The following is a 21,033-nucleotide window of genomic DNA, read 5'->3' as shown; positions in this document are numbered from 1 at the left end:
CTCATAGAGGCCCAGCCCGAGTAGGTGCCAGTCTCACACGTCTGCAAAGGCCTTCAATGAGGCTTTCAGCAGAAGTCAAGAGTTTACGAGTGACCATTCGCATGGAACTGGCAGGTGTGTTAAATCAAGCGCTCTACCGCAGTAATGCTGCTTGTCAGGCATTGGTAGTTCAGTGGTAGAATTCTCGCTTCCCAAGCGGGAGGCCCGGGTTCGATTCCCGGCCAATGCATGGCACTTTTGTAGACGTGTCTCTTGATATTTTAAAAGGCATGGGAAAAGAAAAATGGAAACGGTAGATAAGATGATTGCATTGCTTGTCTGTTTTCTGCGCAAAGAAAGCACTCTGCTGCCCTCTTTTAGCAGAAGATGGAACTGCAGTTTCAACTTAAGGCGGGAAACCTTCTATTATGCAAATAATTCCCAGAAGACCCCAGAAGCCCAGATTGAAAGGGTGTCAGCCTCGTGTGGCTGCAAAGATATCCCCTGAGTCCTGCGGTAGAAGTCTGGCTTTCCTGAGGCACGGTGCTCAGGGAACTGCACTCAGAGTAGCGACCCATACAAAGGCCACCCTCATCTACCAGTGTGCTTGCCTCTGTCGACTTTTCCTGTCTATAGAACCTGGCCGTTCGTGGCCAAGTGAGTGAGAAGGACTGCCAGGGCAGCGCAGCTCCCATTCACCCACCGGAGCTGGCGCCATCCTCATGTCACTGCAGTGCTCTGTTAAATCAGCTGCTCTGGGCTGAAATGATCCAGAGCACTGTACCGCCAGTGTGCAGCATGTAAGGCATTGGTGGTTCAGTGGTAGAATTCTCGCCTGCCGCGCGGGAGGCCCGGGTTCGATTCCCGGCCAATGCATGAGCGTTTTGCACATGTACCTTTCGTTGACTTTGAAGCATCGTGAAAAGGAAGAGACCAAACAAAAAAAACAAGCCTTGATTGCCTTGCTTGCCTTATTTCTGCTACTAGCGATCACTCTGCTGATCCCTTTTAGAAGAAGGGGCCGCTGCGCCTTGACTGGAAGCAGGGCAATCTCAGATTATGCAAACAGCTCATAGAGGCCCAGCCCGAGTAGGTGCCAGTCTCACACGTCTGCAAAGGCCTTCAATGAGGCTTTCAGCAGAAGTCAAGAGTTTACGAGTGACCATTCGCATGGAACTGGCAGGTGTGTTAAATCAAGCGCTCTACCGCAGTAATGCTGCTTGTCAGGCATTGGTAGTTCAGTGGTAGAATTCTCGCTTCCCAAGCGGGAGGCCCGGGTTCGATTCCCGGCCAATGCATGGCACTTTTGTAGACGTGTCTCTTGATATTTTAAAAGGCATGGGAAAAGAAAAATGGAAACGGTAGATAAGATGATTGCATTGCTTGTCTGTTTTCTGCGCAAAGAAAGCACTCTGCTGCCCTCTTTTAGCAGAAGATGGAACTGCAGTTTCAACTTAAGGCGGGAAACCTTCTATTATGCAAATAATTCCCAGAAGACCCCAGAAGCCCAGATTGAAAGGGTGTCAGCCTCGTGTGGCTGCAAAGATATCCCCTGAGTCCTGCAGTAGAAGTCTGGCTTTCCTGAGGCACGGTGCTCAGGGAACTGCACTCAGAGTAGCGACCCATACAAAGGCCACCCTCATCTACCAGTGTGCTTGCCTCCGTCCACTTTTCCTGTCTATAGAACCTGGCCGTTCGTGGCCAAGTGAGTGAGAAGGACTGCCAGGGCAGCGCAGCTCCCATTCACCCACCGGAGCTGGCGCCATCCTCATGTCACTGCAGTGCTCTGTTAAATCAGCTGCTCTGGGCTGTAATGGTCCAGAGCACTGTAGCGCCAGTGTGCAGCATGTACGGCATTGGTGGTTCAGTGGTAGAATTCTTGCCTGCCACGCGGGAGGCCCGGGTTCGATTCCCGGCCAATGCATGAGCGTTTTGCACATGTACCTTTCATTGACTTTGAAGCATCGTGAAAAGGAAGAGACCAAACAAAAAAACAAGCCTTGATTGCCTTGCTTACCTTATTTCTGCTACTAGCGATCACTCTGCTGATCCCTTTTAGTAGAAGGGGCCGCTGCGCCTTGACTGGAAGCAGGGCAATCTCAGATTATGCAAACAGCTCATAGAGGCCCAGCCCGAGTAGGTGCCAGTCTCACACGTCTGCAAAGGCCTTCAATGAGGCTTTCAGCAGAAGTCAAGAGTTTACGAGTGACCATTCGCATGGAACTGGCAGGTGTGTTAAATCAAGCGCTCTACCGCAGTAATGCTGCTTGTCAAGCATTGGTAGTTCAGTGGTAGAATTCTCGCTTCCCAAGCGGGAGGCCCGGGTTCGATTCCCGGCCAATGCATGGCACTTTTGTAGACGTGTCTCTTGATATTTTAAAAGGCATGGGAAAAGAAAAATGGAAACGGTAGATAAGATGATTGCATTGCTTGTCTGTTTTCTGCGCAAAGAAAGCACTCTGCTGCCCTCTTTTAGCAGAAGATGGAACTGCAGTTTCAACTTAAGGCGGGAAACCTTCTATTATGCAAATAATTCCCAGAAGACCCCAGAAGCCCAGATTGAAAGGGTGTCAGCCTCGTGTGGCTGCAAAGATATCCCCTGAGTCCTGCAGTAGAAGTCTGGCTTTCCTGAGGCACGGTGCTCAGGGAACTGCACTCAGAGTAGCGACCCATACAAAGGCCACCCTCATCTACCAGTGTGCTTGCCTCTGTCCACTTTTCCTGTCTATAGAACCTGGCCGTTCGTGGCCAAGTGAGTGAGAAGGACTGCCAGGGCAGCGCAGCTCCCATTCACCCACCGGAGCTGGCGCCATCCTCATGTCACTGCAGTGCTCTGTTAAATCAGCTGCTCTGGGCTGCAATGGTCCAGAGCACTGTAGCGCCAGTGTGCAGCATGTAAGGCATTGGTGGTTCAGTGGTAGAATTCTCGCCTGCCACGCGGGAGGCCCGGGTTCGATTCCCGGCCAATGCATGAGCGTTTTGCACATGTACCTTTCGTTGACTTTGAAGCATCGTGAAAAGGAAGAGATCAAACAAAAAAACAAGCCTTGATTGCCTTGCTTGCCTTATTTCTGCTACTAGCGATCACTCTGCTGATCCCTTTTAGTAGAAGGGGCCGCTGCGCCTTGACTGGAAGCAGGGCAATCTCAGATTATGCAAACAGCTCATAGAGGCCCAGCCCGAGTAGGTGCCAGTCTCACACGTCTGCAAAGGCCTTCAATGAGGCTTTCAGCAGAAGTCAAGAGTTTACGAGTGACCATTCGCATGGAACTGGCAGGTGTGTTAAATCAAGCGCTCTACCGCAGTAATGCTGCTTGTCAAGCATTGGTAGTTCAGTGGTAGAATTCTCGCTTCCCAAGCGGGAGGCCCGGGTTCGATTCCCGGCCAATGCATGGCACTTTTGTAGACGTGTCTCTTGATATTTTAAAAGGCATGGGAAAAGAAAAATGGAAACGGTAGATAAGATGATTGCATTGCTTCTCTGTTTTCTGCGCAAAGAAAGCACTCTGCTGCCCTCTTTTAGCAGAAGATGGAACTGCAGTTTCAACTTAAGGCGGGAAACCTTCTATTATGCAAATAATTCCCAGAAGACCCCAGAAGCCCAGATTGAAAGGGTGTCAGCCTCGTGTGGCTGCAAAGATATCCACTGAGTCCTGCAGTAGAAGTCTGGCTTTCCTGAGGCACGGTGCTCAGGGAACTGCACTCAGAGTAGCGACCCATACAAAGGCCACCCTCATCTACCAGTGTGCTTGCCTCTGTCCACTTTTCCTGTCTATAGAACCTGGCCGTTCGTGGCCGTTCGTGGCCAAGTGAGTGAGAAGGACTGCCAGGGCAGCGCAGCTCCCATTCACCCACCGGAGCTGGCGCCATCCTCATGTCACTGCAGTGCTCTGTTAAATCAGCTGCTCTGGGCTGCAATGGTCCAGAGCACTGTAGCGCCAGTGTGCAGCATGTAAGGCATTGGTGGTTCAGTGGTAGAATTCTCGCCTGCCACGCGGGAGGCCCGGGTTCGATTCCCGGCCAATGCATGAGCGTTTTGCACATGTACCTTTCGTTGACTTTGAAGCATCGTGAAAAGGAAGAGACCGAACAAAAAAACAAGCCTTGATTGCCTTGCTTGCCTTATTTCTGCTACTAGCGATCACTCTGCTGATCCCTTTTAGTAGAAGGGGCCGCTGCGCCTTGACTGGAAGCAGGGCAATCTCAGATTATGCAAACAGCTCATAGAGGCCCAGCCCGAGTAGGTGCCAGTCTCACACGTCTGCAAAGGCCTTCAATGAGGCTTTCAGCAGAAGTGAAGAGTTTACAAGTGACCATTCGCATGGAACTGGCAGGTGTGTTAAATCAAGCGCTCTACCGCAGTAATGCTGCTTGTCAGGCATTGGTAGTTCAGTGGTAGAATTCTCGCTTCCCAAGCGGGAGGCCCGGGTTCGATTCCCGGCCAATGCATGGCACTTTTGTAGACGTGTCTCTTGATATTTTAAAAGGCATGGGAAAAGAAAAATGGAAACGGTAGATAAGATGATTGCATTGCTTGTCTGTTTTCTGCGCAAAGAAAGCACTCTGCTGCCCTCTTTTAGCAGAAGATGGAACTGCAGTTTCAACTTAAGGCGGGAAACCTTCTATTATGCAAATAATTCCCAGAAGACCCCAGAAGCCCAGATTGAAAGGGTGTCAGCCTCGTGTGGCTGCAAAGATATCCCCTGAGTCCTGCAGTAGAAGTCTGGCTTTCCTGAGGCACGGTGCTCAGGGAACTGCACTCAGAGTAGCGACCCATACAAAGGCCACCCTCATCTACCAGTGTGCTTGCCTCTGTCCACTTTTCCTGTCTATAGAACCTGGCCGTTCGTGGCCAAGTGAGTGAGAAGGACTGCCAGGGCAGCGCAGCTCCCATTCACCCACCGGAGCTGGCGCCATCCTCATGTCACTGCAGTGCTCTGTTAAATCAGCTGCTCTGGGCTGCAATGGTCCAGAGCACTGTAGCGCCAGTGTGCAGCATGTAAGGCATTGGTGGTTCAGTGGTAGAATTCTCGCCTGCCACGCGGGAGGCCCGGGTTCGATTCCCGGCCAATGCATGAGCGTTTTGCACATGTACCTTTCGTTGACTTTGAAGCATCGTGAAAAGGAAGAGATCAAACAAAAAAACAAGCCTTGATTGCCTTGCTTGCCTTATTTCTGCTACTAGCGATCACTCTGCTGATCCCTTTTAGTAGAAGGGGCCGCTGCGCCTTGACTGGAAGCAGGGCAATCTCAGATTATGCAAACAGCTCATAGAGGCCCAGCCCGAGTAGGTGCCAGTCTCACACGTCTGCAAAGGCCTTCAATGAGGCTTTCAGCAGAAGTGAAGAGTTTACGAGTGACCATTCGCATGGAACTGGCAGGTGTGTTAAATCAAGCGCTCTACCACAGTAATGCTGCTTGTCAAGCATTGGTAGTTCAGTGGTAGAATTCTCGCTTCCCAAGCGGGAGTCCCGGGTTCGATTCCCGGCCAATGCATGGCACTTTTGTAGACGTGTCTCTTGATATTTTAAAAGGCATGGGAAAAGAAAAATGGAAACGGTAGATAAGATGATTGCATTGCTTGTCTGTTTTCTGCGCAAAGAAAGCACTCTGCTGCCCTCTTTTAGCAGAAGATGGAACGGCAGTTTCAACTTAAGGCGGGAAACCTATTATGCAAATAATTCCCAGAAGACCCCAGAAGCCCAGATTGAAAGGGTGTCAGCCTCGTGTGGCTGCAAAGATATCCCCTGAGTCCTGCGGTAGAAGTCTGGCTTTCCTGAGGCACGGTGCTCAGGGAACTGCACTCAGAGTAGCGACCCATACAAAGGCCACCCTCATCTACCAGTGTGCTTGCCTCTGTCCACTTTTCCTGTCTATAGAACCTGGCCGTTCGTGGCCAAGTGAGTGAGAAGGACTGCCAGGGCAGCGCAGCTCCCATTCACCCACCGGAGCTGGCGCCATCCTCATGTCACTGCAGTGCTCTGTTAAATCAGCTGCTCTGGGCTGAAATGGTCCAGAGCACTGTAGCGCCAGTGTGCAGCATGTAAGGCATTGGTGGTTCAGTGGTAGAATTCTCGCCTGCCACGCGGGAGGCCCGGGTTCGATTCCCGGCCAATGCATGAGCGTTTTGCACATGTACCTTTCGTTGACTTTGAAGCATCGTGAAAAGGAAGAGACCAAACAAAAAAAACAAGCCTTGATTGCCTTGCTTGCCTTATTTCTGCTACTAGCGATCACTCTGCTGATCCCTTTTAGAAGAAGGGGCCGCTGCGCCTTGACTGGAAGCAGGGCAATCTCAGATTATGCAAACAGCTCATAGAGGCCCAGCCCGAGTAGGTGCCAGTCTCACACGTCTGCAAAGGCCTTCAATGAGGCTTTCAGCAGAAGTCAAGAGTTTACGAGTGACCATTCGCATGGAACTGGCAGGTGTGTTAAATCAAGCGCTCTACCGCAGTAATGCTGCTTGTCAGGCATTGGTAGTTCAGTGGTAGAATTCTCGCTTCCCAAGCGGGAGGCCCGGGTTCGATTCCCGGCCAATGCATGGCACTTTTGTAGACGTGTCTCTTGATATTTTAAAAGGCATGGGAAAAGAAAAATGGAAACGGTAGATAAGATGATTGCATTGCTTGTCTGTTTTCTGCGCAAAGAAAGCACTCTGCTGCCCTCTTTTAGCAGAAGATGGAACTGCAGTTTCAACTTAAGGCGGGAAACCTTCTATTATGCAAATAATTCCCAGAAGACCCCAGAAGCCCAGATTGAAAGGGTGTCAGCCTCGTGTGGCTGCAAAGATATCCCCTGAGTCCTGCGGTAGAAGTCTGGCTTTCCTGAGGCACGGTGCTCAGGGAACTGCACTCAGAGTAGCGACCCATACAAAGGCCACCCTCATCTACCAGTGTGCTTGCCTCTGTCGACTTTTCCTGTCTATAGAACCTGGCCGTTCGTGGCCAAGTGAGTGAGAAGGACTGCCAGGGCAGCGCAGCTCCCATTCACCCACCGGAGCTGGCGCCATCCTCATGTCACTGCAGTGCTCTGTTAAATCAGCTGCTCTGGGCTGAAATGGTCCAGAGCACTGTACCGCCAGTGTGCAGCATGTAAGGCATTGGTGGTTCAGTGGTAGAATTCTCGCCTGCCGCGCGGGAGGCCCGGGTTCGATTCCCGGCCAATGCATGAGCGTTTTGCACATGTACCTTTCGTTGACTTTGAAGCATCGTGAAAAGGAAGAGACCAAACAAAAAAAACAAGCCTTGATTGCCTTGCTTGCCTTATTTCTGCTACTAGCGATCACTCTGCTGATCCCTTTTAGAAGAAGGGGCCGCTGCGCCTTGACTGGAAGCAGGGCAATCTCAGATTATGCAAACAGCTCATAGAGGCCCAGCCCGAGTAGGTGCCAGTCTCACACGTCTGCAAAGGCCTTCAATGAGGCTTTCAGCAGAAGTCAAGAGTTTACGAGTGACCATTCGCATGGAACTGGCAGGTGTGTTAAATCAAGCGCTCTACCGCAGTAATGCTGCTTGTCAGGCATTGGTAGTTCAGTGGTAGAATTCTCGCTTCCCAAGCGGGAGGCCCGGGTTCGATTCCCGGCCAATGCATGGCACTTTTGTAGACGTGTCTCTTGATATTTTAAAAGGCATGGGAAAAGAAAAATGGAAACGGTAGATAAGATGATTGCATTGCTTGTCTGTTTTCTGCGCAAAGAAAGCACTCTGCTGCCCTCTTTTAGCAGAAGATGGAACTGCAGTTTCAACTTAAGGCGGGAAACCTTCTATTATGCAAATAATTCCCAGAAGACCCCAGAAGCCCAGATTGAAAGGGTGTCAGCCTCGTGTGGCTGCAAAGATATCCCCTGAGTCCTGCAGTAGAAGTCTGGCTTTCCTGAGGCACGGTGCTCAGGGAACTGCACTCAGAGTAGCGACCCATACAAAGGCCACCCTCATCTACCAGTGTGCTTGCCTCCGTCCACTTTTCCTGTCTATAGAACCTGGCCGTTCGTGGCCAAGTGAGTGAGAAGGACTGCCAGGGCAGCGCAGCTCCCATTCACCCACCGGAGCTGGCGCCATCCTCATGTCACTGCAGTGCTCTGTTAAATCAGCTGCTCTGGGCTGTAATGGTCCAGAGCACTGTAGCGCCAGTGTACAGCATGTACGGCATTGGTGGTTCAGTGGTAGAATTCTTGCCTGCCACGCGGGAGGCCCGGGTTCGATTCCCGGCCAATGCATGAGCGTTTTGCACATGTACCTTTCATTGACTTTGAAGCATCGTGAAAAGGAAGAGACCAAACAAAAAAACAAGCCTTGATTGCCTTGCTTACCTTATTTCTGCTACTAGCGATCACTCTGCTGATCCCTTTTAGTAGAAGGGGCCGCTGCGCCTTGACTGGAAGCAGGGCAATCTCAGATTATGCAAACAGCTCATAGAGGCCCAGCCCGAGTAGGTGCCAGTCTCACACGTCTGCAAAGGCCTTCAATGAGGCTTTCAGCAGAAGTCAAGAGTTTACGAGTGACCATTCGCATGGAACTGGCAGGTGTGTTAAATCAAGCGCTCTACCGCAGTAATGCTGCTTGTCAAGCATTGGTAGTTCAGTGGTAGAATTCTCGCTTCCCAAGCGGGAGGCCCGGGTTCGATTCCCGGCCAATGCATGGCACTTTTGTAGACGTGTCTCTTGATATTTTAAAAGGCATGGGAAAAGAAAAATGGAAACGGTAGATAAGATGATTGCATTGCTTGTCTGTTTTCTGCGCAAAGAAAGCACTCTGCTGCCCTCTTTTAGCAGAAGATGGAACTGCAGTTTCAACTTAAGGCGGGAAACCTTCTATTATGCAAATAATTCCCAGAAGACCCCAGAAGCCCAGATTGAAAGGGTGTCAGCCTCGTGTGGCTGCAAAGATATCCCCTGAGTCCTGCGGTAGAAGTCTGGCTTTCCTGAGGCACGGTGCTCAGGGAACTGCACTCAGAGTAGCGACCCATACAAAGGCCACCCTCATCTACCAGTGTGCTTGCCTCTGTCCACTTTTCCTGTCTATAGAACCTGGCCGTTCGTGGCCGTTCGTGGCCAAGTGAGTGAGAAGGACTGCCAGGGCAGCGCAGCTCCCATTCACCCACCGGAGCTGGCGCCATCCTCATGTCACTGCAGTGCTCTGTTAAATCAGCTGCTCTGGGCTGCAATGGTCCAGAGCACTGTAGCGCCAGTGTGCAGCATGTAAGGCATTGGTGGTTCAGTGGTAGAATTCTCGCCTGCCACGCGGGAGGCCCGGGTTCGATTCCCGGCCAATGCATGAGCGTTTTGCACATGTACCTTTCGTTGACTTTGAAGCATCGTGAAAAGGAAGAGACCGAACAAAAAAACAAGCCTTGATTGCCTTGCTTGCCTTATTTCTGCTACTAGCGATCACTCTGCTGATCCCTTTTAGTAGAAGGGGCCGCTGCGCCTTGACTGGAAGCAGGGCAATCTCAGATTATGCAAACAGCTCATAGAGGCCCAGCCCGAGTAGGTGCCAGTCTCACACGTCTGCAAAGGCCTTCAATGAGGCTTTCAGCAGAAGTCAAGAGTTTACGAGTGACCATTCGCATGGAACTGGCAGGTGTGTTAAATCAAGTGCTCTACCGCAGTAATGTTGCTTGTCAGGCATTGGTAGCTCAGTGGTAGAATTCTCGCTTCCCAAGTGGGAGGCCCGGGTTCGATTCCCGGCCAATGCATGGCACTTTTGTAGACGTGTCTCTTGATATTTTAAAAGGCATGGGAAAAGAAAAATGGAAACGGTAGATAAGATGATTGCATTGCTTGTCTGTTTTCTGCGCAAAGAAAGCACTCTGCTGCCCTCTTTTAGCAGAAGATGGAACTGCAGTTTCAACTTAAGGCGGGAAACCTTCTATTATGCAAATAATTCCCAGAAGACCCCAGAAGCCCAGATTGAAAGGGTGTCAGCCTCGTGTGGCTGCAAAGATATCCCCTGAGTCCTGCAGTAGAAGTCTGGCTTTCCTGAGGCACGGTGCTCAGGGAACTGCACTCAGAGTAGCGACCCATACAAAGGCCACCCTCATCTACCAGTGTGCTTGCCTCTGTCCACTTTTCCTGTCTATAGAACCTGGCCGTTCGTGGCCAAGTGAGTGAGAAGGACTGCCAGGGCAGCGCAGCTCCCATTCACCCACCGGAGCTGGCGCCATCCTCATGTCACTGCAGTGCTCTGTTAAATCAGCTGCTCTGGGCTGCAATGGTCCAGAGCACTGTAGCGCCAGTGTGCAGCATGTAAGGCATTGGTGGTTCAGTGGTAGAATTCTCGCCTGCCACGCGGGAGGCCCGGGTTCGATTCCCGGCCAATGCATGAGCGTTTTGCACATGTACCTTTCGTTGACTTTGAAGCATCGTGAAAAGGAAGAGATCAAGCAAAAAAACAAGCCTTGATTGCCTTGCTTGCCTTATTTCTGCTACTAGCGATCACTCTGCTGATCCCTTTTAGTAGAAGGGGCCGCTGCGCCTTGACTGGAAGCAGGGCAATCTCAGATTATGCAAACAGCTCATAGAGGCCCAGCCCGAGTAGGTGCCAGTCTCACACGTCTGCAAAGGCCTTCAATGAGGCTTTCAGCAGAAGTCAAGAGTTTACGAGTGACCATTCGCATGGAACTGGCAGGTGTGTTAAATCAAGCGCTCTACCGCAGTAATGCTGCTTGTCAAGCATTGGTAGTTCAGTGGTAGAATTCTCGCTTCCCAAGCGGGAGGCCCGGGTTCGATTCCCGGCCAATGCATGGCACTTTTGTAGACGTGTCTCTTGATATTTTAAAAGGCATGGGAAAAGAAAAATGGAAACGGTAGATAAGATGATTGCATTGCTTCTCTGTTTTCTGCGCAAAGAAAGCACTCTGCTGCCCTCTTTTAGCAGAAGATGGAACTGCAGTTTCAACTTAAGGCGGGAAACCTTCTATTATGCAAATAATTCCCAGAAGACCCCAGAAGCCCAGATTGAAAGGGTGTCAGCCTCGTGTGGCTGCAAAGATATCCACTGAGTCCTGCAGTAGAAGTCTGGCTTTCCTGAGGCACGGTGCTCAGGGAACTGCACTCAGAGTAGCGACCCATACAAAGGCCACCCTCATCTACCAGTGTGCTTGCCTCTGTCCACTTTTCCTGTCTATAGAACCTGGCCGTTCGTGGCCGTTCGTGGCCAAGTGAGTGAGAAGGACTGCCAGGGCAGCGCAGCTCCCATTCACCCACCGGAGCTGGCGCCATCCTCATGTCACTGCAGTGCTCTGTTAAATCAGCTGCTCTGGGCTGCAATGGTCCAGAGCACTGTAGCGCCAGTGTGCAGCATGTAAGGCATTGGTGGTTCAGTGGTAGAATTCTCGCCTGCCACGCGGGAGGCCCGGGTTCGATTCCCGGCCAATGCATGAGCGTTTTGCACATGTACCTTTCGTTGACTTTGAAGCATCGTGAAAAGGAAGAGACCGAACAAAAAAACAAGCCTTGATTGCCTTGCTTGCCTTATTTCTGCTACTAGCGATCACTCTGCTGATCCCTTTTAGTAGAAGGGGCCGCTGCGCCTTGACTGGAAGCAGGGCAATCTCAGATTATGCAAACAGCTCATAGAGGCCCAGCCCGAGTAGGTGCCAGTCTCACACGTCTGCAAAGGCCTTCAATGAGGCTTTCAGCAGAAGTGAAGAGTTTACAAGTGACCATTCGCATGGAACTGGCAGGTGTGTTAAATCAAGCGCTCTACCGCAGTAATGCTGCTTGTCAGGCATTGGTAGTTCAGTGGTAGAATTCTCGCTTCTCAAGCGGGAGGCCCGGGTTCGATTCCCGGCCAATGCATGGCACTTTTGTAGACGTGTCTCTTGATATTTTAAAAGGCATGGGAAAAGAAAAATGGAAACGGTAGATAAGAAGATTGCATTGCTTGTCTGTTTTCTGCGCAAAGAAAGCACTCTGCTGCCCTCTTTTAGCAGAAGATGGAACTGCAGTTTCAACTTAAGGCGGGAAACCTTCTATTATGCAAATAATTCCCAGAAGACCCCAGAAGCCCAGATTGAAAGGGTGTCAGCCTCGTGTGGCTGCAAAGATATCCCCTGAGTCCTGCAGTAGAAGTCTGGCTTTCCTGAGGCACGGTGCTCAGGGAACTGCACTCAGAGTAGCGACCCATACAAAGGCCACCCTCATCTACCAGTGTGCTTGCCTCTGTCCACTTTTCCTGTCTATAGAACCTGGCCGTTCGTGGCCAAGTGAGTGAGAAGGACTGCCAGGGCAGCGCAGCTCCCATTCACCCACCGGAGCTGGCGCCATCCTCATGTCACTGCAGTGCTCTGTTAAATCAGCTGCTCTGGGCTGCAATGGTCCAGAGCACTGTAGCGCCAGTGTGCAGCATGTAAGGCATTGGTGGTTCAGTGGTAGAATTCTCGCCTGCCACGCGGGAGGCCCGGGTTCGATTCCCGGCCAATGCATGAGCATTTTGCACATGTACCTTTCGTTGACTTTGAAGCATCGTGAAAAGGAAGAGATCAAACAAAAAAACAAGCCTTGATTGCCTTGCTTGCCTTATTTCTGCTACTAGCGATCACTCTGCTGATCCCTTTTAGTAGAAGGGGCCGCTGCGCCTTGACTGGAAGCAGGGCAATCTCAGATTATGCAAACAGCTCATAGAGGCCCAGCCCGAGTAGGTGCCAGTCTCACACGTCTGCAAAGGCCTTCAATGAGGCTTTCAGCAGAAGTGAAGAGTTTACGAGTGACCATTCGCATGGAACTGGCAGGTGTGTTAAATCAAGCGCTCTACCGCAGTAATGCTGCTTGTCAAGCATTGGTAGTTCAGTGGTAGAATTCTCGCTTCCCAAGCGGGAGTCCCGGGTTCGATTCCCGGCCAATGCATGGCACTTTTGTAGACGTGTCTCTTGATATTTTAAAAGGCATGGGAAAAGAAAAATGGAAACGGTAGATAAGATGATTGCATTGCTTGTCTGTTTTCTGCGCAAAGAAAGCACTCTGCTGCCCTCTTTTAGCAGAAGATGGAACTGCAGTTTCAAATTAAGGCGGGAAACCTTCTATTATGCAAATAATTCCCAGAAGACCCCAGAAGCCCAGATTGAAAGGGTGTCAGCCTCGTGTGGCTGCAAAGATATCCCCTGAGTCCTGCAGTAGAAGTCTGGCTTTCCTGAGGCACGGTGCTCAGGGAACTGCACTCAGAGTAGCGACCCATACAAAGGCCACCCTCATCTACCAGTGTGCTTGCCTCTGTCCACTTTTCCTGTCTATAGAACCTGGCCGTTCGTGGCCAAGTGAGTGAGAAGGACTGCCAGGGCAGCGCAGCTCCCATTCACCCACCGGAGCTGGCGCCATCCTCATGTCACTGCAGTGCTCTGTTAAATCAGCTGCTCTGGGCTGAAATGGTCCAGAGCACTGTAGCGCCAGTGTGCAGCATGTAAGGCATTGGTGGTTCAGTGGTAGAATTCTCGCCTGCCACGCGGGAGGCCCGGGTTCGATTCCCGGCCAATGCATGAGCGTTTTGCACATGTACCTTTCGTTGACTTTGAAGCATCGTGAAAAGGAAGAGACCAAACAAAAAAAACAAGCCTTGATTGCCTTGCTTGCCTTATTTCTGCTACTAGCGATCACTCTGCTGATCCCTTTTAGAAGAAGGGGCCGCTGCGCCTTGACTGGAAGCAGGGCAATCTCAGATTATGCAAACAGCTCATAGAGGCCCAGCCCGAGTAGGTGCCAGTCTCACACGTCTGCAAAGGCCTTCAATGAGGCTTTCAGCAGAAGTCAAGAGTTTACGAGTGACCATTCGCATGGAACTGGCAGGTGTGTTAAATCAAGCGCTCTACCGCAGTAATGCTGCTTGTCAGGCATTGGTAGTTCAGTGGTAGAATTCTCGCTTCCCAAGCGGGAGGCCCGGGTTCGATTCCCGGCCAATGCATGGCACTTTTGTAGACGTGTCTCTTGATATTTTAAAAGGCATGGGAAAAGAAAAATGGAAACGGTAGATAAGATGATTGCATTGCTTGTCTGTTTTCTGCGCAAAGAAAGCACTCTGCTGCCCTCTTTTAGCAGAAGATGGAACTGCAGTTTCAACTTAAGGCGGGAAACCTTCTATTATGCAAATAATTCCCAGAAGACCCCAGAAGCCCAGATTGAAAGGGTGTCAGCCTCGTGTGGCTGCAAAGATATCCCCTGAGTCCTGCGGTAGAAGTCTGGCTTTCCTGAGGCACGGTGCTCAGGGAACTGCACTCAGAGTAGCGACCCATACAAAGGCCACCCTCATCTACCAGTGTGCTTGCCTCTGTCGACTTTTCCTGTCTATAGAACCTGGCCGTTCGTGGCCAAGTGAGTGAGAAGGACTGCCAGGGCAGCGCAGCTCCCATTCACCCACCGGAGCTGGCGCCATCCTCATGTCACTGCAGTGCTCTGTTAAATCAGCTGCTCTGGGCTGAAATGGTCCAGAGCACTGTACCGCCAGTGTGCAGCATGTAAGGCATTGGTGGTTCAGTGGTAGAATTCTCGCCTGCCGCGCGGGAGGCCCGGGTTCGATTCCCGGCCAATGCATGAGCGTTTTGCACATGTACCTTTCGTTGACTTTGAAGCATCGTGAAAAGGAAGAGACCAAACAAAAAAAACAAGCCTTGATTGCCTTGCTTGCCTTATTTCTGCTACTAGCGATCACTCTGCTGATCCCTTTTAGAAGAAGGGGCCGCTGCGCCTTGACTGGAAGCAGGGCAATCTCAGATTATGCAAACAGCTCATAGAGGCCCAGCCCGAGTAGGTGCCAGTCTCACACGTCTGCAAAGGCCTTCAATGAGGCTTTCAGCAGAAGTCAAGAGTTTACGAGTGACCATTCGCATGGAACTGGCAGGTGTGTTAAATCAAGCGCTCTACCGCAGTAATGCTGCTTGTCAGGCATTGGTAGTTCAGTGGTAGAATTCTCGCTTCCCAAGCGGGAGGCCCGGGTTCGATTCCCGGCCAATGCATGGCACTTTTGTAGACGTGTCTCTTGATATTTTAAAAGGCATGGGAAAAGAAAAATGGAAACGGTAGATAAGATGATTGCATTGCTTGTCTGTTTTCTGCGCAAAGAAAGCACTCTGCTGCCCTCTTTTAGCAGAAGATGGAACTGCAGTTTCAACTTAAGGCGGGAAACCTTCTATTATGCAAATAATTCCCAGAAGACCCCAGAAGCCCAGATTGAAAGGGTGTCAGCCTCGTGTGGCTGCAAAGATATCCCCTGAGTCCTGCAGTAGAAGTCTGGCTTTCCTGAGGCACGGTGCTCAGGGAACTGCACTCAGAGTAGCGACCCATACAAAGGCCACCCTCATCTACCAGTGTGCTTGCCTCCGTCCACTTTTCCTGTCTATAGAACCTGGCCGTTCGTGGCCAAGTGAGTGAGAAGGACTGCCAGGGCAGCGCAGCTCCCATTCACCCACCGGAGCTGGCGCCATCCTCATGTCACTGCAGTGCTCTGTTAAATCAGCTGCTCTGGGCTGTAATGGTCCAGAGCACTGTAGCGCCAGTGTGCAGCATGTACGGCATTGGTGGTTCAGTGGTAGAATTCTTGCCTGCCACGCGGGAGGCCCGGGTTCGATTCCCGGCCAATGCATGAGCGTTTTGCACATGTACCTTTCATTGACTTTGAAGCATCGTGAAAAGGAAGAGACCAAACAAAAAAACAAGCCTTGATTGCCTTGCTTACCTTATTTCTGCTACTAGCGATCACTCTGCTGATCCCTTTTAGTAGAAGGGGCCGCTGCGCCTTGACTGGAAGCAGGGCAATCTCAGATTATGCAAACAGCTCATAGAGGCCCAGCCCGAGTAGGTGCCAGTCTCACACGTCTGCAAAGGCCTTCAATGAGGCTTTCAGCAGAAGTCAAGAGTTTACGAGTGACCATTCGCATGGAACTGGCAGGTGTGTTAAATCAAGCGCTCTACCGCAGTAATGCTGCTTGTCAAGCATTGGTAGTTCAGTGGTAGAATTCTCGCTTCCCAAGCGGGAGGCCCGGGTTCGATTCCCGGCCAATGCATGGCACTTTTGTAGACGTGTCTCTTGATATTTTAAAAGGCATGGGAAAAGAAAAATGGAAACGGTAGATAAGATGATTGCATTGCTTGTCTGTTTTCTGCGCAAAGAAAGCACTCTGCTGCCCTCTTTTAGCAGAAGATGGAACTGCAGTTTCAACTTAAGGCGGGAAACCTTCTATTATGCAAATAATTCCCAGAAGACCCCAGAAGCCCAGATTGAAAGGGTGTCAGCCTCGTGTGGCTGCAAAGATATCCCCTGAGTCCTGCGGTAGAAGTCTGGCTTTCCTGAGGCACGGTGCTCAGGGAACTGCACTCAGAGTAGCGACCCATACAAAGGCCACCCTCATCTACCAGTGTGCTTGCCTCTGTCCACTTTTCCTGTCTATAGAACCTGGCCGTTCGTGGCCGTTCGTGGCCAAGTGAGTGAGAAGGACTGCCAGGGCAGCGCAGCTCCCATTCACCCACCGGAGCTGGCGCCATCCTCATGTCACTGCAGTGCTCTGTTAAATCAGCTGCTCTGGGCTGCAATGGTCCAGAGCACTGTAGCGCCAGTGTGCAGCATGTAAGGCATTGGTGGTTCAGTGGTAGAATTCTCGCCTGCCACGCGGGAGGCCCGGGTTCGATTCCCGGCCAATGCATGAGCGTTTTGCACATGTACCTTTCGTTGACTTTGAAGCATCGTGAAAAGGAAGAGACCGAACAAAAAAACAAGCCTTGATTGCCTTGCTTGCCTTATTTCTGCTACTAGCGATCACTCTGCTGATCCCTTTTAGTAGAAGGGGCCGCTGCGCCTTGACTGGAAGCAGGGCAATCTCAGATTATGCAAACAGCTCATAGAGGCCCAGCCCGAGTAGGTGCCAGTCTCACACGTCTGCAAAGGCCTTCAATGAGGCTTTCAGCAGAAGTCAAGAGTTTACGAGTGACCATTCGCATGGAACTGGCAGGTGTGTTAAATCAAGTGCTCTACCGCAGTAATGTTGCTTGTCAGGCATTGGTAGCTCAGTGGTAGAATTCTCGCTTCCCAAGTGGGAGGCCCGGGTTCGATTCCCGGCCAATGCATGGCACTTTTGTAGACGTGTCTCTTGATATTTTAAAAGGCATGGGAAAAGAAAAATGGAAACGGTAGATAAGATGATTGCATTGCTTGTCTGTTTTCTGCGCAAAGAAAGCACTCTGCTGCCCTCTTTTAGCAGAAGATGGAACTGCAGTTTCAACTTAAGGCGGGAAACCTTCTATTATGCAAATAATTCCCAGAAGACCCCAGAAGCCCAGATTGAAAGGGTGTCAGCCTCGTGTGGCTGCAAAGATATCCCCTGAGTCCTGCAGTAGAAGTCTGGCTTTCCTGAGGCACGGTGCTCAGGGAACTGCACTCAGAGTAGCGACCCATACAAAGGCCACCCTCATCTACCAGTGTGCTTGCCTCTGTCCACTTTTCCTGTCTATAGAACCTGGCCGTTCGTGGCCAAGTGAGTGAGAAGGACTGCCAGGGCAGCGCAGCTCCCATTCACCCACCGGAGCTGGCGCCATCCTCATGTCACTGCAGTGCTCTGTTAAATCAGCTGCTCTGGGCTGCAATGGTCCAGAGCACTGTAGCGCCAGTGTGCAGCATGTAAGGCATTGGTGGTTCAGTGGTAGAATTCTCGCCTGCCACGCGGGAGGCCCGGGTTCGATTCCCGGCCAATGCATGAGCGTTTTGCACATGTACCTTTCGTTGACTTTGAAGCATCGTGAAAAGGAAGAGATCAAGCAAAAAAACAAGCCTTGATTGCCTTGCTTACCTTATTTCTGCTACTAGCGATCACTCTGCTGATCCCTTTTAGTAGAAGGGGCCGCTGCGCCTTGACTGGAAGCAGGGCAATCTCAGATTATGCAAACAGCTCATAGAGGCCCAGCCCGAGTAGGTGCCAGTCTCACACGTCTGCAAAGGCCTTCAATGAGGCTTTCAGCAGAAGTCAAGAGTTTACGAGTGACCATTCGCATGGAACTGGCAGGTGTGTTAAATCAAGCGCTCTACCGCAGTAATGCTGCTTGTCAAGCATTGGTAGTTCAGTGGTAGAATTCTCGCTTCCCAAGCGGGAGGCCCGGGTTCGATTCCCGGCCAATGCATGGCACTTTTGTAGACGTGTCTCTTGATATTTTAAAAGGCATGGGAAAAGAAAAATGGAAACGGTAGATAAGATGATTGCATTGCTTGTCTGTTTTCTGCGCAAAGAAAGCACTCTGCTGCCCTCTTTTAGCAGAAGATGGAACTGCAGTTTCAACTTAAGGCGGGAAACCTTCTATTATGCAAATAATTCCCAGAAGACCCCAGAAGCCCAGATTGAAAGGGTGTCAGCCTCGTGTGGCTGCAAAGATATCCCCTGAGTCCTGCGGTAGAAGTCTGGCTTTCCTGAGGCACGGTGCTCAGGGAACTGCACTCAGAGTAGCGACCCATACAAAGGCCACCCTCATCTACCAGTGTGCTTGCCTCTGTCCACTTTTCCTGTCTATAGAACCTGGCCGTTCGTGGCCAAGTGAGTGAGAAGGACTGCCAGGGCAGCGCAGCTCCCATTCACCCACCGGAGCTGGCGCCATCCTCATGTCACTGCAGTGCTCTGTTAAATCAGCTGCTCTGGGCTGAAATGGTCCAGAGCACTGTAGCGCCAGTGTGCAGCATGTAAGGCATTGGTGGTTCAGTGGTAGAATTCTCGCCTGCCACGCGGGAGGCCCGGGTTCGATTCCCGGCCAATGCATGAGCGTTTTGCACATGTACCTTTCGTTGACTTTGAAGCATCGTGAAAAGGAAGAGACCAAACAAAAAAAACAAGCCTTGATTGCCTTGCTTGCCTTATTTCTGCTACTAGCGATCACTCTGCTGATCCCTTTTAGAAGAAGGGGCCGCTGCGCCTTGACTGGAAGCAGGGCAATCTCAGATTATGCAAACAGCTCATAGAGGCCCAGCCCGAGTAGGTGCCAGTCTCACACGTCTGCAAAGGCCTTCAATGAGGCTTTCAGCAGAAGTCAAGAGTTTACGAGTGACCATTCGCATGGAACTGGCAGGTGTGTTAAATCAAGCGCTCTACCGCAGTAATGCTGCTTGTCAGGCATTGGTAGTTCAGTGGTAGAATTCTCGCTTCCCAAGCGGGAGGCCCGGGTTCGATTCCCGGCCAATGCATGGCACTTTTGTAGACGTGTCTCTTGATATTTTAAAAGGCATGGGAAAAGAAAAATGGAAACGGTAGATAAGATGATTGCATTGCTTGTCTGTTTTCTGCGCAAAGAAAGCACTCTGCTGCCCTCTTTTAGCAGAAGATGGAACTGCAGTTTCAACTTAAGGCGGGAAACCTTCTATTATGCAAATAATTCCCAGAAGACCCCAGAAGCCCAGATTGAAAGGGTGTCAGCCTCGTGTGGCTGCAAAGATATCCCCTGAGTCCTGCGGTAGAAGTCTGGCTTTCCTGAGGCACGGTGCTCAGGGAACTGCACTCAGAGTAGCGACCCATACAAAGGCCACCCTCATCTACCAGTGTGCTTGCCTCTGTCGACTTTTCCTGTCTATAGAACCTGGCCGTTCGTGGCCAAGTGAGTGAGAAGGACTGCCAGGGCAGCGCAGCTCCCATTCACCCACCGGAGCTGGCGCCATCCTCATGTCACTGCAGTGCTCTGTTAAATCAGCTGCTCTGGGCTGAAATGGTCCAGAGCACTGTACCGCCAGTGTGCAGCATGTAAGGCATTGGTGGTTCAGTGGTAGAATTCTCGCCTGCCGCGCGGGAGGCCCGGGTTCGATTCCCGGCCAATGCATGAGCGTTTTGCACATGTACCTTTCGTTGACTTTGAAGCATCGTGAAAAGGAAGAGACCAAACAAAAAAAACAAGCCTTGATTGCCTTGCTTGCCTTATTTCTGCTACTAGCGATCACTCTGCTGATCCCTTTTAGAAGAAGGGGCCGCTGCGCCTTGACTGGAAGCAGGGCAATCTCAGATTATGCAAACAGCTCATAGAGGCCCAGCCCGAGTAGGTGCCAGTCTCACACGTCTGCAAAGGCCTTCAATGAGGCTTTCAGCAGAAGTCAAGAGTTTACGAGTGACCATTCGCATGGAACTGGCAGGTGTGTTAAATCAAGCGCTCTACCGCAGTAATGCTGCTTGTCAGGCATTGGTAGTTCAGTGGTAGAATTCTCGCTTCCCAAGCGGGAGGCCCGGGTTCGATTCCCGGCCAATGCATGGCACTTTTGTAGACGTGTCTCTTGATATTTTAAAAGGCATGGGAAAAGAAAAATGGAAACGGTAGATAAGATGATTGCATTGCTTGTCTGTTTTCTGCGCAAAGAAAGCACTCTGCTGCCCTCTTTTAGCAGAAGATGGAACTGCAGTTTCAACTTAAGGCGGGAAACCTTCTATTATGCAAATAATTCCCAGAAGACCCCAGAAGCCCAGATTGAAAGGGTGTCAGCCTCGTGTGGCTGCAAAGATATCCCCTGAGTCCTGCAGTAGAAGTCTGGCTTTCCTGAGGCACGGTGCTCAGGGAACTGCACTCAGAGTAGCGACCCATACAAAGGCCACCCTCATCTACCAGTGTGCTTGCCTCCGTCCACTTTTCCTGTCTATAGAACCTGGCCGTTCGTGGCCAAGTGAGTGAGAAGGACTGCCAGGGCAGCGCAGCTCCCATTCACCCACCGGAGCTGGCGCCATCCTCATGTCACTGCAGTGCTCTGTTAAATCAGCTGCTCTGGGCTGTAATGGTCCAGAGCACTGTAGCGCCAGTGTGCAGCATGTACGGCATTGGTGGTTCAGTGGTAGAATTCTTGCCTGCCACGCGGGAGGCCCGGGTTCGATTCCCGGCCAATGCATGAGCGTTTTGCACATGTACCTTTCATTGACTTTGAAGCATCGTGAAAAGGAAGAGACCAAACAAAAAAACAAGCCTTGATTGCCTTGCTTACCTTATTTCTGCTACTAGCGATCACTCTGCTGATCCCTTTTAGTAGAAGGGGCCGCTGCGCCTTGACTGGAAGCAGGGCAATCTCAGATTATGCAAACAGCTCATAGAGGCCCAGCCCGAGTAGGTGCCAGTCTCACACGTCTGCAAAG

The 21,033-nt window shown here is 51.1% G+C and overlaps 34 non-coding genes across 34 annotated transcripts; all 34 read left to right on the top strand.

Moving 5' to 3' along the window:
* The first annotated feature begins 158 nt into the window (after positions 1-158).
* On the top strand, positions 159-229 carry TRNAG-CCC (transfer RNA glycine (anticodon CCC)). Its single transcript has one exon. It is a non-coding gene; the product is annotated as a tRNA-Gly (tRNA).
* A 555-nt stretch (positions 230-784) lies between these two features.
* On the top strand, positions 785-855 carry TRNAG-GCC (transfer RNA glycine (anticodon GCC)). The gene has a single exon. It is a non-coding gene; the product is annotated as a tRNA-Gly (tRNA).
* A 351-nt stretch (positions 856-1,206) lies between these two features.
* TRNAG-CCC (transfer RNA glycine (anticodon CCC)) lies at positions 1,207-1,277 on the top strand. Its single transcript has one exon. It is a non-coding gene; the product is annotated as a tRNA-Gly (tRNA).
* Positions 1,278-2,253: 976 nt separating this feature from the next.
* On the top strand, positions 2,254-2,324 carry TRNAG-CCC (transfer RNA glycine (anticodon CCC)). The gene has a single exon. It is a non-coding gene; the product is annotated as a tRNA-Gly (tRNA).
* Positions 2,325-2,879: 555 nt separating this feature from the next.
* TRNAG-GCC (transfer RNA glycine (anticodon GCC)) lies at positions 2,880-2,950 on the top strand. Its single transcript has one exon. It is a non-coding gene; the product is annotated as a tRNA-Gly (tRNA).
* Positions 2,951-3,300: 350 nt separating this feature from the next.
* Positions 3,301-3,371, top strand: TRNAG-CCC (transfer RNA glycine (anticodon CCC)). Its single transcript has one exon. It is a non-coding gene; the product is annotated as a tRNA-Gly (tRNA).
* Positions 3,372-3,936: 565 nt separating this feature from the next.
* On the top strand, positions 3,937-4,007 carry TRNAG-GCC (transfer RNA glycine (anticodon GCC)). Its single transcript has one exon. It is a non-coding gene; the product is annotated as a tRNA-Gly (tRNA).
* A 350-nt stretch (positions 4,008-4,357) lies between these two features.
* On the top strand, positions 4,358-4,428 carry TRNAG-CCC (transfer RNA glycine (anticodon CCC)). Its single transcript has one exon. It is a non-coding gene; the product is annotated as a tRNA-Gly (tRNA).
* A 555-nt stretch (positions 4,429-4,983) lies between these two features.
* TRNAG-GCC (transfer RNA glycine (anticodon GCC)) lies at positions 4,984-5,054 on the top strand. Its single transcript has one exon. It is a non-coding gene; the product is annotated as a tRNA-Gly (tRNA).
* A 350-nt stretch (positions 5,055-5,404) lies between these two features.
* Positions 5,405-5,475, top strand: TRNAG-CCC (transfer RNA glycine (anticodon CCC)). The gene has a single exon. It is a non-coding gene; the product is annotated as a tRNA-Gly (tRNA).
* A 552-nt stretch (positions 5,476-6,027) lies between these two features.
* Positions 6,028-6,098, top strand: TRNAG-GCC (transfer RNA glycine (anticodon GCC)). The gene has a single exon. It is a non-coding gene; the product is annotated as a tRNA-Gly (tRNA).
* Positions 6,099-6,449: 351 nt separating this feature from the next.
* TRNAG-CCC (transfer RNA glycine (anticodon CCC)) lies at positions 6,450-6,520 on the top strand. The gene has a single exon. It is a non-coding gene; the product is annotated as a tRNA-Gly (tRNA).
* Positions 6,521-7,075: 555 nt separating this feature from the next.
* TRNAG-GCC (transfer RNA glycine (anticodon GCC)) lies at positions 7,076-7,146 on the top strand. Its single transcript has one exon. It is a non-coding gene; the product is annotated as a tRNA-Gly (tRNA).
* A 351-nt stretch (positions 7,147-7,497) lies between these two features.
* On the top strand, positions 7,498-7,568 carry TRNAG-CCC (transfer RNA glycine (anticodon CCC)). The gene has a single exon. It is a non-coding gene; the product is annotated as a tRNA-Gly (tRNA).
* A 976-nt stretch (positions 7,569-8,544) lies between these two features.
* Positions 8,545-8,615, top strand: TRNAG-CCC (transfer RNA glycine (anticodon CCC)). Its single transcript has one exon. It is a non-coding gene; the product is annotated as a tRNA-Gly (tRNA).
* Positions 8,616-9,180: 565 nt separating this feature from the next.
* Positions 9,181-9,251, top strand: TRNAG-GCC (transfer RNA glycine (anticodon GCC)). Its single transcript has one exon. It is a non-coding gene; the product is annotated as a tRNA-Gly (tRNA).
* A 976-nt stretch (positions 9,252-10,227) lies between these two features.
* Positions 10,228-10,298, top strand: TRNAG-GCC (transfer RNA glycine (anticodon GCC)). The gene has a single exon. It is a non-coding gene; the product is annotated as a tRNA-Gly (tRNA).
* Positions 10,299-10,648: 350 nt separating this feature from the next.
* TRNAG-CCC (transfer RNA glycine (anticodon CCC)) lies at positions 10,649-10,719 on the top strand. Its single transcript has one exon. It is a non-coding gene; the product is annotated as a tRNA-Gly (tRNA).
* Positions 10,720-11,284: 565 nt separating this feature from the next.
* Positions 11,285-11,355, top strand: TRNAG-GCC (transfer RNA glycine (anticodon GCC)). The gene has a single exon. It is a non-coding gene; the product is annotated as a tRNA-Gly (tRNA).
* A 350-nt stretch (positions 11,356-11,705) lies between these two features.
* TRNAE-CUC (transfer RNA glutamic acid (anticodon CUC)) lies at positions 11,706-11,776 on the top strand. The gene has a single exon. It is a non-coding gene; the product is annotated as a tRNA-Glu (tRNA).
* A 555-nt stretch (positions 11,777-12,331) lies between these two features.
* On the top strand, positions 12,332-12,402 carry TRNAG-GCC (transfer RNA glycine (anticodon GCC)). Its single transcript has one exon. It is a non-coding gene; the product is annotated as a tRNA-Gly (tRNA).
* Positions 12,403-12,752: 350 nt separating this feature from the next.
* TRNAG-CCC (transfer RNA glycine (anticodon CCC)) lies at positions 12,753-12,823 on the top strand. Its single transcript has one exon. It is a non-coding gene; the product is annotated as a tRNA-Gly (tRNA).
* Positions 12,824-13,378: 555 nt separating this feature from the next.
* On the top strand, positions 13,379-13,449 carry TRNAG-GCC (transfer RNA glycine (anticodon GCC)). Its single transcript has one exon. It is a non-coding gene; the product is annotated as a tRNA-Gly (tRNA).
* A 351-nt stretch (positions 13,450-13,800) lies between these two features.
* On the top strand, positions 13,801-13,871 carry TRNAG-CCC (transfer RNA glycine (anticodon CCC)). Its single transcript has one exon. It is a non-coding gene; the product is annotated as a tRNA-Gly (tRNA).
* Positions 13,872-14,426: 555 nt separating this feature from the next.
* On the top strand, positions 14,427-14,497 carry TRNAG-GCC (transfer RNA glycine (anticodon GCC)). The gene has a single exon. It is a non-coding gene; the product is annotated as a tRNA-Gly (tRNA).
* A 351-nt stretch (positions 14,498-14,848) lies between these two features.
* On the top strand, positions 14,849-14,919 carry TRNAG-CCC (transfer RNA glycine (anticodon CCC)). The gene has a single exon. It is a non-coding gene; the product is annotated as a tRNA-Gly (tRNA).
* A 976-nt stretch (positions 14,920-15,895) lies between these two features.
* Positions 15,896-15,966, top strand: TRNAG-CCC (transfer RNA glycine (anticodon CCC)). Its single transcript has one exon. It is a non-coding gene; the product is annotated as a tRNA-Gly (tRNA).
* Positions 15,967-16,531: 565 nt separating this feature from the next.
* TRNAG-GCC (transfer RNA glycine (anticodon GCC)) lies at positions 16,532-16,602 on the top strand. Its single transcript has one exon. It is a non-coding gene; the product is annotated as a tRNA-Gly (tRNA).
* A 976-nt stretch (positions 16,603-17,578) lies between these two features.
* TRNAG-GCC (transfer RNA glycine (anticodon GCC)) lies at positions 17,579-17,649 on the top strand. Its single transcript has one exon. It is a non-coding gene; the product is annotated as a tRNA-Gly (tRNA).
* Positions 17,650-17,999: 350 nt separating this feature from the next.
* Positions 18,000-18,070, top strand: TRNAG-CCC (transfer RNA glycine (anticodon CCC)). The gene has a single exon. It is a non-coding gene; the product is annotated as a tRNA-Gly (tRNA).
* A 555-nt stretch (positions 18,071-18,625) lies between these two features.
* On the top strand, positions 18,626-18,696 carry TRNAG-GCC (transfer RNA glycine (anticodon GCC)). The gene has a single exon. It is a non-coding gene; the product is annotated as a tRNA-Gly (tRNA).
* Positions 18,697-19,047: 351 nt separating this feature from the next.
* TRNAG-CCC (transfer RNA glycine (anticodon CCC)) lies at positions 19,048-19,118 on the top strand. The gene has a single exon. It is a non-coding gene; the product is annotated as a tRNA-Gly (tRNA).
* Positions 19,119-19,673: 555 nt separating this feature from the next.
* Positions 19,674-19,744, top strand: TRNAG-GCC (transfer RNA glycine (anticodon GCC)). Its single transcript has one exon. It is a non-coding gene; the product is annotated as a tRNA-Gly (tRNA).
* A 351-nt stretch (positions 19,745-20,095) lies between these two features.
* Positions 20,096-20,166, top strand: TRNAG-CCC (transfer RNA glycine (anticodon CCC)). The gene has a single exon. It is a non-coding gene; the product is annotated as a tRNA-Gly (tRNA).
* The last annotated feature ends 867 nt before the right edge of the window (positions 20,167-21,033 follow it).

This window comes from Ambystoma mexicanum, chromosome 1p, assembly GCF_040938575.1.
Source record: "Ambystoma mexicanum isolate Mex_15411 chromosome 1p, UKY_AmexF1_1, whole genome shotgun sequence".
Taxonomy (NCBI): domain Eukaryota; kingdom Metazoa; phylum Chordata; class Amphibia; order Caudata; family Ambystomatidae; genus Ambystoma; species Ambystoma mexicanum.
Note: the sequence above shows the minus strand (reverse complement) of the source record. Positions and strands in the feature narration are given on the sequence as shown.